General features: G+C 26.2%; 7 non-coding genes across 7 annotated transcripts; 2 read left to right on the top strand and 5 right to left on the bottom strand.

Annotated features, from left to right (window-relative positions):
- Positions 1 to 874: 874 nt before the first annotated feature.
- Positions 875 to 946, bottom strand: Trnae-cuc (transfer RNA glutamic acid (anticodon CUC)). The gene has a single exon. It is a non-coding gene; the product is annotated as a tRNA-Glu (tRNA).
- Positions 947 to 2,088: 1,142 nt separating this feature from the next.
- Trnav-cac (transfer RNA valine (anticodon CAC)) lies at positions 2,089 to 2,161 on the top strand. The gene has a single exon. It is a non-coding gene; the product is annotated as a tRNA-Val (tRNA).
- A 3,150-nt stretch (positions 2,162 to 5,311) lies between these two features.
- On the top strand, positions 5,312 to 5,384 carry Trnar-acg (transfer RNA arginine (anticodon ACG)). The gene has a single exon. It is a non-coding gene; the product is annotated as a tRNA-Arg (tRNA).
- Positions 5,385 to 5,882: 498 nt separating this feature from the next.
- On the bottom strand, positions 5,883 to 5,955 carry Trnar-ucg (transfer RNA arginine (anticodon UCG)). Its single transcript has one exon. It is a non-coding gene; the product is annotated as a tRNA-Arg (tRNA).
- Positions 5,956 to 10,950: 4,995 nt separating this feature from the next.
- On the bottom strand, positions 10,951 to 11,022 carry Trnap-ugg (transfer RNA proline (anticodon UGG)). The gene has a single exon. It is a non-coding gene; the product is annotated as a tRNA-Pro (tRNA).
- Positions 11,023 to 11,775: 753 nt separating this feature from the next.
- Trnae-cuc (transfer RNA glutamic acid (anticodon CUC)) lies at positions 11,776 to 11,847 on the bottom strand. Its single transcript has one exon. It is a non-coding gene; the product is annotated as a tRNA-Glu (tRNA).
- Positions 11,848 to 14,295: 2,448 nt separating this feature from the next.
- Trnak-cuu (transfer RNA lysine (anticodon CUU)) lies at positions 14,296 to 14,368 on the bottom strand. The gene has a single exon. It is a non-coding gene; the product is annotated as a tRNA-Lys (tRNA).
- Positions 14,369 to 16,146: the final 1,778 nt, after the last annotated feature.

A 16,146-nucleotide genomic window follows, 5' to 3' on the forward strand; every position in this document is an offset into this window, starting at 1 on the left:
AAAAATTGTAATTAGTTATAAGTTGATCCTCGTTTATTTTTTTCAATATTCAGCAGTAAATAAGCAATTATTTTCTACTGAGTAAGATAAGTTTTACTTAAAATAAACTTGCAGTTTGTACATAACATTTTTTCTTAGACTTTTTAATTTTCCTGTCAAGTCTAATAAAAATTTTTTTTGTCAAGTTATATATTGGTAAAATAACCATTCTTAGTATGATGTTTAATTAAATATTTTTTGAATAAGATTGAGGCAAATAAAAAGAACTACTAAAGTTGCTGTATTTTTCAATATAATAAAAATTTGTTTTGTCTAAATTTTTTCTACTGTTAGTTTAAACTTTAAAGCCTTCTTAAAGATTAATACTCATAAGTAAGCTAACAATTTTTGAGTCTTTTAAATTACTTAATTTTTTTTTTGTTCCTATATTTACTTTAATTTTCAAAGTATTAACTTTTTTTTTTAAAGTTATTTTCATAAATAATTTTTTTTGAATTTTATTTTTTTTTTTAAACAAAATTTCCCCAGTTACATTAGCAATTGAATGTAATTGTTATAGAAAATTTTTTTTATTTTAGATAAAAAAGAGTTTTAAGTTAGGAGATTTTTTTTCAATTCTGCACCACCTAAAAAAAATACCACGCGACGCCACTGATATAAGTATAACTAATCAAAATTTAATAAACATGTTTTTAAACCAAATCTTTTCTCAAAGCTATTTACTTTTGTTATTATTTATCTTGTTACAGCTTGTACTTTATACTTTTAAAAGCATTTACTATTTTAGATAGTTGACTAAAACATTACGAGTCATATATATTTTTAAATTCTATATAAAATTAAGTTAGAAAAATAATTTTTGTTTAAAAATATATTCCCAGACCGGGAATCGAACCCGGGCCGCGTGGGTGAGAGCCACGAATCCTAACCACTAGACCACCTGGGAGGACGCTATCACTGATAATAAGGCATTTATAAAGCTACAAATGCGCGCTTGTAGCTTATGACGTGTATGTTTTAGCATGCTTTACATACTAAACTTCTTTAAGCATGTTCAAGTGCTTTTGCTAAGTACTTTTAGTCACTGCAGTTCGTAAAGCTTGTGTGTTAGGTATAAAAAGGTATTAAAGTGGCTTGTATTTTCCAAACATGAATATTATACAGAACTTACTAGGCATAAACAAATGTTTATAAGTTTTTTGTATAGTCGTTTTAGTATGGTAAGACTAAAAGTTTAGTTGTTTTAAAGAAAACTATTTTATAAATAGTTCATTTTGCTGTATTTAAAAGTTGTCTACTGTTATTAAAATAACTAAAGGCTAAGATGTGCCCAGCTTTTTTATTAGAAAAATACTTAAGTAACTTAAAAGTAAAAATAATTTCTTAAGTATAAATCTTAGTTACCTAGTAAGTTATTTTTAGCTTATATAGTTTTTCATCAAAAGATTTCCCTAAAACTTTTTTTAATTCGATATTTTGATGTAAGTATAAGTTTTAACTATTTACTAAAAATAGTTACAATAAAACTTAAGTCAACTAATTAAAAAAATTCTTCCGAAGTTCATTAAAATAACCTTATAAATTTTAAAGGGCTTTGATAATAATTGAAAAACGTTTTTAAGCTAATAACTTTTTTTCACCAACTTAATAAAATTTCTACAGAAAAAATTATAAAAAAATTAATCCTTGTATGCTATGAATGTTGAATTATATATTATAGTTTTATAACAATTTTAGTAACTATTTTTTTAATGTTTTTGAGCTTAAATACCTTATATGATTATTTTCTCATACATAGTCTTTATAACCTTTCTGGTTTTATTGTAACATTTGAAAGTAAGGGTTTTGATTAACTTTACCTTAAGTTGTATATAAAAGTATAACAATTAAAGACTTATTCATCAAGAAAATCTTTGAATAATTAATAATCTAAGTACTTTGATTAATCTTTTTGCTATTATTAATAAAAACGATGAATGAATTTAGAATAATGGTAAAGCTTTTTGGAAATATTTATTCAGTGAAATGGATTGAATCTAACTTTCACAGTTGTGTATTATAAACTCAAAATGTATTATGTGATCAAGTGTTTCAGTAGTGTAGTGGTTATCACGTTCGCCTCACACGCGAAAGGTCCCCGGTTCGAGCCCGGGCTGAAACACATTTTATGCTGCTACCTCTTCAATGTTATAGACACTTCGGATGATTTATAGAATTGAGTAGTTTTAGTGTATTGCGAAATATACAGCATTTAATTCATTAATTTTAGAAAAAAGAGAAAGACGGATGCGCCCAACGTGGGGCTCGATCCCTCGACCGTTGGATTAAGAGTCCAACGCTCTATCGACTGAGCTAGCCGGGTGGCTTTTATACCTTATTTTTACGTTTATAAAGGAACAAAATTAGGATTACGACGTAATAAAGCGTACTTTAAGTATTTCAAGTTAAATAAGTTTGTATTTATTTTATGCTACTATAGTGTAGGTATTGCATTAAAGCTAACAAAAGTAACTAGTTGCAGTTGGAAAAGCAAATGCTTTTTTTAAATAACATACTTAAGTCAAAACCTTTAAAAATACAAATGTTTACAAATTTAGATAAACAATCTAAATAATTATTGTGACAATTAAAACTTAATTGAGTTCCAAATGTACTACAGAAACAATTTTAAACACAACTTAAGTTAGTAAAACAAGCCACAATAAATAAGTAAAAAAGGCTGTTATTTGAATTAACTTTTATAATTACTCTTATAAATTTCTTATATACTTCTTAAAACAGAAATAAATCTAATTGAGTATTACTAAATAAGTTAACTAAAATTAGTAGGAGTCTAAAATACACGTGTGGAAAATTTTGCACGAAGGGTCAAGTATGCACGAAGTTACTTTTGCATGGCGTCAATTTTGCACGAGGAGTCACTTTTGCACGTGTTGACAAATTTTTTAATTATTTTTTAAAGTAATTTTGATTGATTATTATTTTTTTACTATTACTATTACCGCTAACCCTTACCCTCGGTCAGTAACTTTTTTTTTTCTTATTTTTCTATTTACTTTTTTTTACTCTCGTGTAAAAATGACTCTTCGTTGTCTTCGTACATGTTTGACCCGTTCCCGACTAAAACACACATAACTAGGTGTAAGCGCAAATAGTTGGTATCAACTCATGTAGCTAGTTTAGTTGATAATGAAACTAACTTTGAAAACTTTTATGAGTAGTATATGGATGTTTTAAAGTACTTATTAAAGTAGCACATGCAAAATGGAGAAAATATAACACTACAACTAAAACCTAACAATCTAAAAGAATAAAAAAAGTTATTTGAGTTATTTGATGTTGAAGCTTCAAAATCAAAATTTACTCTAAATAACTTTAGCTTTTTTAAAAACTTGCCAATAACTAAAAAAGTAAATCGAACTGATTTTTAGGCCTTTGTTTACAAATAGTTTATTTTTATGTAACCTAATAAAGTAGATACCGAGAAGATATATTTTTTACAGTCGAAACTATATTTTGTTAACTTTGTTGTGGTTAAAACTTAAATATTAAGAAAGTATATTTATAAAACAAAAAAAAAATAAAACTTTTCCACTTAATTTCTAATAAAAACAACTATTTCAATGTTACGATTTTTAGAAAAGATACTTGTAGTAGTTGGCTTTAAATTTTTTTTATATAAGTTGTTTGAAAAAAAAGTCATTAGAGCTGTAACAAGCAAATTATAAATTGTTATAAATATATTACGAATCAAACAATAACTAAGTTTGTTTTGAGTGTAAATTAAAAAGAGATTATCAATAAATAAATTTTACACTGAAACTAAGCAAAATTTGCGTCGACCGGCAGTCTAACCCGGAACTAGTGCTTGGATTGGAGGTTGGAAAGCATCAATGCTAACCTTTACACAATCGACGATTGCATTTAAATCTGCAATTTGGGTTTTATAAAGCTGTTTGCGCAACAGGCTATGGATATAGCAGGTAATAATAAGTGTGTTACAACTCTAAACAAATTAAATGGCAATACTTTTCACAAGTATTTTAGCAGCCAAAATTCTTTATTTATACTTAAAATAAACAAGTACACGAATAAATAAGTGTATACATTTATTTTGTAATGAGCTTAAAATAAGAAGTCAAGTTAACTTAAAAACAACTAAAACTGCTGCAAATCTAGCACAAAAGGTGAAGAATTTTTAACTAAAAACAACAAGTTTGATGTACATAATAATAAGTTCTAATTTGTTAAATGTTGTAAAATATATCGTAAACTGTCTAAGAATAATATTTTATTAAAGTTTGATAATTTTTAAAAATTTATTGTTTATACAGCTACAGTTGTTAATAATTAGACGGTGTAGAAAAAGCTTTGTAAAAGTTATATATAATCAGTTGTATAGATACAGTTTTAACAACAAGACTAGCATACATACTTAGACAACGAATAAATAAATAAGTAAATTTAATTACACCAAAAAATATAATAAAAGATCTCTTTTAATTTCAAAACTTTCTTGTAAATTGTTGTAAAAATTTTAAAATAAAAACCAAAAAGCATAAGCTTTTTTGACAATTAAAACAAATATTTTTTTTTTAATAAAGTTTTGTTTAACAACAACAAAGCAACTATGAAAATAACATTTTAATTTTAAAAGCTGATGTGATTATTATGTGTAGCTATTTTCACCACTTAAAGTCAGAAATATTTACATCACTTTCGTTCACAAGGGTTTTTGGGCAGACATGCCGAAACATGCAGGAGCTTTAAGTTTACAAACGCGAAAACCCCACATTTATAAGCATTGTTGGTTCAATGGTAGAATTCTCGCATGCCACGCGGGAGGTCCGGGTTCGATTCCAGGACAATGCATTTTTGTATTGATGTAGGTAAAGGATAATTTTGAGAATTAATATTAGTAACTTATAGACTTTTGCATTCATTTACTAACTTTATGTGTACGAAGTACTCTATATCCAATGAAGTTGCTGAAGAAGCTCAAAAAGTATACATACAAAAAGTTAAGAAGAAATAAATATTTACTTTGTTTTCCTTTAAACTTACAAATATAACTTACAATAATTTTTTTAATTTGTCTACAAAGATCTATTGATAAATCAACGTTTGTTATATATTCTACAACATATAATTCTTGCTAAAAAAGTTTGTTTTTTCATACGGATTTTTAATTATAAAACTTCGTTGATTTTTGAAGTTTTGTATGTATTTATTGAGTATTTGTTTAACAGTTTTCAGTTTAACGTGCATCACTTTTAACATTATAAACGCTAATATGAGATTTCAACAGACCGGCCGTGTGGCCCAATGGATAAGGCGTCCGGCTACGAACCGGAAGATTGTGGGTTCGAGTCCCATCGTGGTCAAGTTTTAGTTCGCAATCTTTTGTCAATAACGATAAATTTTTTTTGATCATTTGTTTTTGTACGCAATGATTATTGAGTTACGTAGTTAAGCTGTTCATAAAATATGACAAATCTACGGAATCTGTAAAAGATGTACGATAAACATGCACATAGTTTTTGTATTTATCTGTTGGATATACTTACTCGTTAATTTCTACAGAGTTTTATACATTTTATAATCAGCTAAACGCCGTAAGTCGACAAAGATATTTTTACATTCAAACTTTGTAGCCTATGTTTAATTTTAGCCTCGACAGTTAATTATTTTACAAGCAAAAAAGTGGTCTGTAATGATAATAAGTTAAGGCATTCTAACTAATTAGTAATGTATTAGAAGCTTGTAATCAGTAAATCAAGTTGGCATAGATATACTAATAGTTTATAAACATATGACCACCAATATGATCAAGTTAATACAATAATTTTATCGTGCACAGATTCTTAACAAAAACTTAAAAGCGACCATGACGGGACTCGAACCCGCAATCCCTCGATTCGAAGTCGAGTGCCTTATCCATTAGGCCACACGGCCAGTCGACTAACCTCTTGTATATGGTTTTATAAAGTACAAGTTTTTCACTTTTACTTTTTGTGTATTCTCTACTACCTATGTTGTGAGCAAACACTAATGTAGCTCATAGCTATTTACTTCTATCTTTAAATGGTTGCAATTTTTAGTTGACTTTGTAAAAATCGCAATTTGTAAAAATAAAAAGAATATTATTAATCTAACACGCTTTTAATGCTTAATTTTTTTTTATTAATTTATATTTATAAGTCTTTTTAGTCAATAAGATATTATTTACTTTCTGTTTAATTGCTTTATGGTTAATTTTTTAAGTTTACTTGGTAACAAAGAACAATATGTTAAAATAAAAATAAAAGCATTTCAACTAGAAAATAATATTACATCAACACCTTTTTTAATCGTTGACTGAGCCGAGCACGCTTTAAAAGAATGATGTTCAGTTTATAAAGCTTTTTTACAGGTGTTATGACACAATATTGTTACTCTGACGTCAAAATTGGGCTTGTCCGAAATTTTAAACTTTACGTTAACAGTTTATAAATTTATATAAAACATTTAAAACTTGATGTTTTTCATATACTATTAACGTACTAAAACTTTGACGTCATAAAATAATTTTATAAATAACCCTATTTAATAAAATTGGTTATAATTTCTAAATAAAAATACTATATAACTAACGGTAATTACGGACATTATATAGTCAACAAAATTTTATTAAAAATATCCTCCCCGTCGGGGAATCGAACCCCGGTCGCCCGCGTGACAGGCGGGAATACTCACCACTATACTAATGAGGACTTGTTAGAATACGACTTTATGCAACTATATACTTAAGATGCTAACAAAAATCACTTTGGTTTAAGCACACTTGTTTACAATCAAATGCTTTTGGGCTTTATATGTTCAATTTTTAAGTATTATATAAATTTAGTTTTTGCCTAATTTAGCTAACTTAGATTTATTTTGAGTATATAAAAACTTGTTACAATTGTTTGTTTATAAAAAAACTTATAAAAGTTTTCTAGTACATGAAAATTATGTAGAACTAAAAAAACAGGTCAGTAACTTTTTTGGGTACAATTCATTAATAAAAGATAACGACAAAAACATTGAAGTAGAACATTGTTCTAAACACACTTTTCATTTACTATTGTGTTAAGCTAAACTATAGAATATAATATTAATACTTGTTAAAGCTTAATAATAGTACGTAACAGGGACGGGTAGGTCTTTTTATTGGTAGTATTTTATGGGCACTATTTTATGTGTAGAATTGCTGCAATCAATTCTGCCTATAATTTGATGTGATGTCATTAACATTATGTGTAGTATTTACATGTTGCTGCAATTAAATGAAAAATAAAATACTGTCCAGGCCTTATATAAATATTATGGATAGTTTTTGCAGTTTTAAATTTATAAACAAACAAATAAGAAATAACTTGAATACACATAAACCAATAGTTTAATTTATTTTTACATTTATTTAAATTATAATTTGTAAACTAACAGAAGTATAGGCTTAACTTATTAAAAGGTTATGGAAATTTTTTTCATTTAACATTTAATTTTAAAAAACTTGAATACACTTAAACCAATTGTTTGATTTAAAAGTATATTTATGTAATTTATATTTTTTATATTAACAGAAGTAATGGCTTGGTATATTATAAATATTTTGAAAAATTTTTTTATTAAAGATTTTATAAACAAAATAAAAAAATTAAAATTGAACACACATAAACCAATTGTTTGATTTGTAGTTGTTAATTTATATTTAGTAAACTTATAAAAGTAGTGGTATGCTTTTATGTTTACTATTTTATGGGCACTATTTTATGTGTAGAATTGCTTCAATCAATTATGCCCATAGATTTATATGACTTCATTTAAATTATGGGTAGTATTTAGATGTTGCTGTAATTAATTAAAAATAAGATACAGTCCAGGCCTTATATAAATATTATGGATAGTTTTTGTAGTTTTAAATTTATAAACAAACAAAAAAAAAATAACTTGAATACACATAAACCAATAGTTTGATTTATTTGTACATTTATTTAAATTGTATTTTGTAAACTAACAGAAGTAGTGGCTAGACTTATTAAAAAATTATGGATAATTTTTCTATTTAAGATTTAATAAAGAAAAAAAAAGCTTGATTACACTTAAACCAATTGTTTGATTTAAAAGTATATTTATGAAATTTATATTTTTTATACTACCAGAAGTAATGGCTTGGCATATTATAAATATTTTGGATATTTCTTTATTTAAGATTTTATAAACAAAATTAAAATTTAAAACTCATTAACCAATTATTTGATTTATAGTTGTATATATGTAATTTTCATTTAGTAAACTTATAGAAGTAGTGGTTTGGCCTTATGTGTACTATTTTATGGGCACTCTTTTATGTGTAGAATTGCTTCAATTAACTTATGTGATTTCATATAAATTATGGGTAGTTTTTAGATGTTGCTGCAATTAAGTAAAAATAAGATACTGTCTACTTTTAAATCAAACAATTGGTTTAAGTGTATTCAAGCTTTTATTTTTTATCAAATATTACATAAAAAAACTATCCATAATCTTTTAATAAGTCTATCCACTACTTCTGTTAGTTTACAAAATACAATTCAAATAAATGTACAAATAAATCAAACTATTGGTTTATGTGTATTCTAGTTATTTTTTATTTGTTTGTTTATAAATTTAAAACTACAAAAACTATCCATAATATTTATATAAGGCTTAGAAAGTATTTTATTTTTCATTTTGTTGCAGCAACATCTAAATACTACCCATTGAATATAATAGATTGAAGCAATTCTACACATAAAATAGTGCCCATAAAATAGTACACATAAGAGCAAACCACTACTTTTATAAGTTTACTAAATATAAGTTACATATATACAACTATGAATCAAACAATTTGTTTATGTGTGCTCAATTTTAATTTTTTTATTTTGTTTATAAAATCTTAAGTAAATAAAAATTTCAAAATATTTATAATATGCCAAGCCATTGCTTCTGTTAATATAAAAAATATAAATTACATAAATATATTTTTACATCCAACAATTAGTTTAAGTGTATTCAAGTTTTAATTTTATTCAAATTAAATCTTAAAAAAAAATAATCCATAATCTTTTAATAAGTCTAGCCACTACTTTTTTTAGTTTAGAAAATATAATTTAAATAAATGTACAAATAAATCAAACTATTGGTTTATGTGTATTCAAGTTTTTTTAATTTGTTTGTTTATAAATTCAAAACTCAAAAACTATCCTTAATATTTATATAAGGCCTGGACAGTATTTTATTTTTCATTTAATTGCAGCAACTTAATTGCAGCAACATGTAAATACTACACATAATGTTAATGACATCACATCAAATTATAGGCAGAATTGATTGCAGCAATTGTACACATAAAATAGTGCCCATAAAATAGTACACATAAAAAGTCCTACCGTAATAGTTTTAAGTACCTTTAATTTTATATGAAAGTGCGCAGTTTTGTTATAAGTTAAAATAAATAGGATGTTGAAGTATAACGAATAACTGAGTACAAGGCAATTTGTACTGCTCTTGACCCCCTATAATTTTTTATGTGTTGAAACTTTTATGAACCTTTAAGAACTTACATTTAAATAAAAATACTGATTAAGAATTTAACTTTAATAGTATTACTGATAGGCCTAAAATATATAACTTTGAAAACAGTTTCCCCACTTCAGAAAATTATTGCAAAAATTGTTGCTTTTTTTAGATAAAAATCTTAAATTTTAGTAGTTAAATAAAAATCAAAAGAGATATAAAATAAAACAGTTCACAAAATTACATAAAATTCAGATGCACAATTACTTTATTTTGTCAAAAATAGTTCATAATGAAAGGAAGAGTACACGTCTTTGTAAATGTCATTACTAGCTTTGGTAGCATAAATATTAAAGCTGTGAAAAAATAATAAAAAATGTTCTTATTAAAAAAATATTTGTTAAATAAAAGCTGTAAAAAAGAATCAAACTTTTTTTTTTACAAAACAAACTTGTTAAATAAAATAACTTAGTTAAATAACAACAAACTTTGAATATTAAACATAAATATTTTTCAGAAACAGTGTGATACATATAAATAAATTCAAACATAAAATATATTTTTTTTTTTTAAACTGGTTATGAATTCATAATACAACTATACACTTGTTAAAATAAATAGTACTAACTTATTCTTTTTAATATTAGATTGAAAAAGTCATATAAAACTTATTTTAGAACTTTTTGTCATTTATCAAACATAGATTAAATAATTAAACTGAGAAAATTTCACTTGAAACTAAATTAAATAAAAAGTACATTACAAAAAGCGACAACAATAATACTAAAAGCACGCTATTTATAAAGTTTTAAATTATAAAAATCTCTTTGTTTGCAAATTTTTGGCTCGCGACTTCGAGTAAACAAAGATTCTAGAACTGAGAGATGGTAGGAGTTTCTCGCTCTGAATACAATTTTGAACCTACTATCCAGGTAGTTCTCAGCGCAACTACGGTTTTTTAAGAGATGATCATGAATAGATGATTGTTCACCTTTTGGTTTTACGTCGTCATTAAAAATAAACATTTTTAGCTTTTTCATGACGTGCTGCTCTCGCCTGACGTGGAAACGTTGAGATGTTCGACCTACGTAGTCATTTCCGCAATGACATTTAAATATGTATAATACATCACTTAAATCATGGGTAGGTGTGGCATATTTCACAATTCCGTTAAGCGGGCGGTTGGTGTTGTACAAAACACGTAGCGAAACGCTACTAAAGGTTGATTTTATAGTTAATGAAGCTTGCTTAGCCAGTCTTATTGAGTTTTCAACCATATAACGAGCCCACTTATTTTTGTTTTAAGTCGGTGGACGCGGATTGTAATTTTTAGTTTTTATTATATAATAATCCAACTGACCAAACCACCGACTTAAAACAAAAATAAGTGGGCTCGTCCGGGATTTGAACCCGGGACCTCTCGCACCCAAAGCGAGAATCATACCCCTAGACCAACGAGCCGCTTGTTTAAGACAGCTATACAGCAAATATATACAGTTTTATTGTTAGTATGACGTAATAATCCAGATAGTTTCGATCATAATACAACTGTTACATACTATGGAAGTAAGCTAGTTGCTTACAAAATTTTCACACTTCTTACAATTAATCTTCTAGCAACTTGCTTTAATTTTCTCAGACTTAGGTTTCTTGTCAAACTTATTAGAAAATAGTTATAAACATACTATACGCTTTCAAATTAATATTACTTTGTAAAAAGTCTTAAACTTATTTTATACTTATTTTGTATACATTGGTGTAATCTACGATTTGTTATCAAACTCTAGTATTAAATATAAAAGTATGTTTACAAAAAATTCAGTTGATGTACTTAATATAGTTCACATTTTTGAAAGTAATTCAAACATTTTTAATTTAAAACAAAAATTATTTTAGTGAATTTTTTAATACTAATTACTGCTATATAAGTATAACTAATCAAAATTTAAAATGCACATTTTTTAGATCAAATATTTTCTCAAAGCTATTTTCTTTTATTGTTATATCTAGTTGCAGCTTGTACTTAATAGTTTCGAATACACTTATTATTTTAGGTAGTAGACTAAAACACTAGTCATGTATATTGTTCAAGGCAATATCTTTTCAACTTAACTAATAATTTTGAATGCTGTATAACAATTTTTTAAATATTTAATCTTGTTATACTGAAGTATATAAACTTAATTTATAAAATCAGCTTTAATTTCAAAAATGTTCCCAGACCGGGAATCGAACCCGGGCCGCGTGGGTGAGAGCCACGAATCCTAACCACTAGACCACCTGGGAGGACGCTAGTGCTGATAATAAGGCATCTATAAAGCTACAAATGCGCGCTTGTAGCTTATGACGTGTATGTTTTAGCATGCTTTACATACCAAACTTCTTTAAGCATGCTCAAGTGCTTTTGCTAAGTACTTTTAGTCACTGCAGTTCGTAAAGCTTGTGTGTGAGGTATAAAAAGGTGTTAAAGTGGCTTGTATTTTCCAAACATGAACTCTAGACATAACTTTATAGGCATATACAAATGTTTACAATTGTTTGTATAGTAATTTTAGTACATATCTTAAGTTTCTAAGACTAAAAAGTTTAGTTGTTGTATAGAAAATTTATTTGTAGAGATTATATTTTAGTGTCTTTAAAAGTTGTCGACTGTAAATAAAATAATTAAATGATAATACGTGTCAAGTTTTTTATTATCTTAGAAAAATACTTCAGTAACTTAAAAGTAAAAATAAATTCTTATTTATAAATTTTAGTTACCTAGTAAGTTAATTTTAGTTCATGTAGTTTTTCATCAAAATATTTCCTTAAAACTTTCTTTAATTCGATATTTTAATGTAAGTATAAGTTTAAACTGTTTACTAAAAATAGTTATAATAAAAGTTTAATATACTAATTAAGAAAATTCTTTGAAGTTTTATTAAACAACCTTACAAATTTTAAAGGTCTTTAAATAAAAATATTAATAAAAAGATTTTAAGTTACAATTTTTTTTTTCACTAACTCGATAAAATTTCTACAAGAAAATTAACCTTTGTATGCTACGAATGTTAAATCAAATATTTTAATTTTTTAACAATTGTACTAACTACTTTTAATAATTTTTTGAGCTTAAATATCTAGTATGATTACTTTTCATCAGGGGCGTAGCGTGGGGAGGGACACTGGCGCATGCGTGCCACCCAAAAAAAGAAAAATGTAAAAAAAAGAATGTAATATCTTTATCCTTTATAATTTATTTTTTCTGCTTAATTTACCTTTTTTCAACTATGTTTATCTAATATTAAAAAGTTTAACGAAATTTTGAATACCAATTAGTGACAAGTTAGGAAAGTACATGTTATTACTCAATATACTGATTCGGTGCGTAATTGCAAATGCGCACCGATGTTGATGAAAAACTCCATAAGGAAAAATTTTATAAGTTCATTAACTTCATAAGAATTTAGACTCAAAAAGCACGCAATTAATATAGCGCACCGCTGTAGTATAACCTTATGGCAGATTATTTTTCTACAAAAAATTTACAAAAATACGTCACGCTTAAAGAAAAATTAAACAATTTTACAATTTTTTTTTCATGCTACATTGTTAAGACTACTGCTAGTTTTCTGAACTTTATTTTTGTAAACATACAAGATAAGCGTGTCGGCCTATGAGAAATAAACTTTGTTTGTGATTTTTATTTTAAACAAATACAATCAAATGAATTAAATTTAAAAAGTATACTTTTAACTATTTTACTAAGTTGTAATAAACTGTAATAACAGTTATAAAGTTGGTCTATTTTAACTTCTGTGTAACTTTATTAAAATAATTTACAATGAAGTGTTGTTATCACTGTTGTATTGTATATTAAAGAGATTGATATTTTTTTCGTAAATAAAACAGGTACTTTCGTTTTATTGAATATATAAATTTTCAAAGATATTAAGTTTACTATAAGTAATAAAAACAATTTTTATTTAGTAACTTTACATTTTTGCAAGTTTAAGTAATTCTAATGAAATTTATACTTTTATTTAATTGTTTAATTTTCAATATATAAATATTTTTTAAAACAGTTAACAAACTTATTTTACTTAATAGATTTATTTCAATTATATTACTTATAAAAAGTTTTTTTATAGCTAATTACAAAAGTTTTAATTTAGAGGATTTTTTGAGAAAAAAATTTGCGCACCCCCTGACCAAAATACCACGCTACGCCACTGCTTTTCATACATAGTTTTTATAACCGTTATACTTTTATTTTAACACTGATTTTGTTTTATTGATGTAATACAATAGTATTTTATTTTAAAGTAGTGTAAATAAGCTATGGAAAACATTTTAACTAATTAAAAATACAAGTTCGGATTAGTTATAAAACACGATGAAACATCAAGTAAAATGTTTATGCTTTAGGTTAGAAAAGTAGGTATTCTAATGAGGAAGAGGTATTAAATAGTCTATTTAGTTTTGATTTACAATGTAAATTTTAAAGTATATATAAGGTAAGTGAGTGCTGTGTAGTTTTAAAATAAGTAATTTTTATTTATTAAAGCTTACAAACTTCCATAGTTTAAAAAATATCATAAATATGAAATTCTAAAATACCTAGGATATGCTGCTACTTCTACAACGTTATAAATTCTTAAGATGATTTGTAGAATTAAGTACAACACTAGTGTTTGCGAAATAAAAAATATTAAGCATTTAATTTTTTTAGTTTTTGAGCAGAAAAAACTAAAGCGCCCAACGTGGGGCTCGAACCCACGACCGTTGGATTAAGAGTCCAACGCTCTACCGACTGAGCTAGCCGGGCACGTTAGAATAACTTAATTTTACGTTTATATTAATACAAAATTAGGATTACGACGTAACAAAGCGTACTTGAATCTGTGAATGACCAAACCACAAATTTTATTTAATAAATGATAACTTGACTTACAAAATAGTACAACCAACCTATTTCAGAGTTGGATACGTGTACTAATCAATGGATCCATAAATAGCAGAGTATCTAGAAATTACCTTAAATTTTGCTTAGTATGTTTTAAACTTCAAAACAGACGTACAGTTTTTACTTAAAAAGTCTGTACAACTTAAGATTATTTAAAATCGGTTTTACAAAAAATACATAGCTATAGTATAAACTACTAACATTGTGAATTTTTTATTCTTAGATGTTATTACTAATTGCCATTTAAGTAGTGATGTACCGGACTCACTATCCGGGTCCGGGTCCGGCCGGATATTGCCATTTTTGTCTGATATCCGGATCCGGCCGGATTCTAATTTGAAAAAAAAGTCCGGATCCGGGTCCGGCCGGATCCTAACAGAGATCCGGCCGGACCCGGATCTAGTTAGTAAAAAAGAGCATACTGAAAAGTATTTTTTCAAAAACAAACCCTGTGTAAATTAATAAGAGTCATTTTCGTCAGTTAAAATTAAACACCTACCGTGATCGGCTCATTTTGGACACGTGACTAATTTACATTTGTTTACATTTAAACTATGAAAAAAACATTTCATGAAATAAAACTCTTTACATATGTTGTAAAATTGGAAACTTTGGAATGAATACTTGCATTATTTATTGTTTAAAGTTGAGCTCAGATAATATTCAGAGTTAAAACGGTTGAATGTACGAGCCAGTGAGAATCATATGACAAAATGTTTCAAACTAAAAACTGATGCAACAAAACATCAAAACATGACAGGCAGTTTATATGTAAGCAGTTAGTTAGTTTGGTGTGTAGCTTGAAGCAACAAAATATCTTGAACGTTTTTGTGAATGCTTATTGTAAGTAGTGTTTTGTTTCAAAAATGAATATTTCAACAGGTGTTTAATTGTTTAAAAATTTAATCCAGGTTTATAGTTTAATAGTTTATTAAAAATTTTACAGTTTGTTGTTTACTAAAAGTTTTATTTAATTTTTAGTTTTTTGTTTTAAATCTTTTGATATAGATTTAAATAGCTTCCAGTTTTTAAAGTGTTACCAAAGTAATTAATAATTTTGTATATGCTAGTACTTCTTGTTGTGTTTTATATAAAAGATTCATCACTCAAAACTGTCGTGTCTGATTATAGAAAGTCGTCTTAGTTAGAATTTAGTATTTTTTAGATGTTAATTAAATAAGGTAGGATTTAATTATGATGGGTAGTACTAATAAGTTAAGTGTACCACAACTTTACTACCAAATTGTCAATCTTTGCTAGCTGTTCTACTGATTATTAGGTTAAAGTAATTTTTTCAGTTTTTAAAAACCTCATTCTGACTCAGGCTTGTTTATACTTACTCTAGCTAGTTTTATTGACTTAAACAGTGGAAACCCTGCTAGTTTGAAAATTTTTGGGAATTTTAGAAAATCTTAGACTGCCTCAGGCTAGTTTAATTTATATAAAAACTCAGGCGAGTTTTCTTTTAGATTTTGAAGGAGTTTGAGCTGACCCAGTTTTCAATATTTTGTAATTTTCTAGTGTATTTTGTTCAAGAACTTGATTTCAGATTTTTAATTGTAAATAACCCCTAAATTTGTAAACCTTGTGGCTAGCTGTTCTACTTGTTATTAGATTGAAGTTCTTTTTTTTCAGTTTTT

The sequence above is a fragment of the Thalia democratica genome, chromosome 5, assembly GCF_965202585.1.
Source record: "Thalia democratica chromosome 5, ktThaDemo2.hap1.1, whole genome shotgun sequence".
Taxonomy (NCBI): domain Eukaryota; kingdom Metazoa; phylum Chordata; class Thaliacea; order Salpida; family Salpidae; genus Thalia; species Thalia democratica.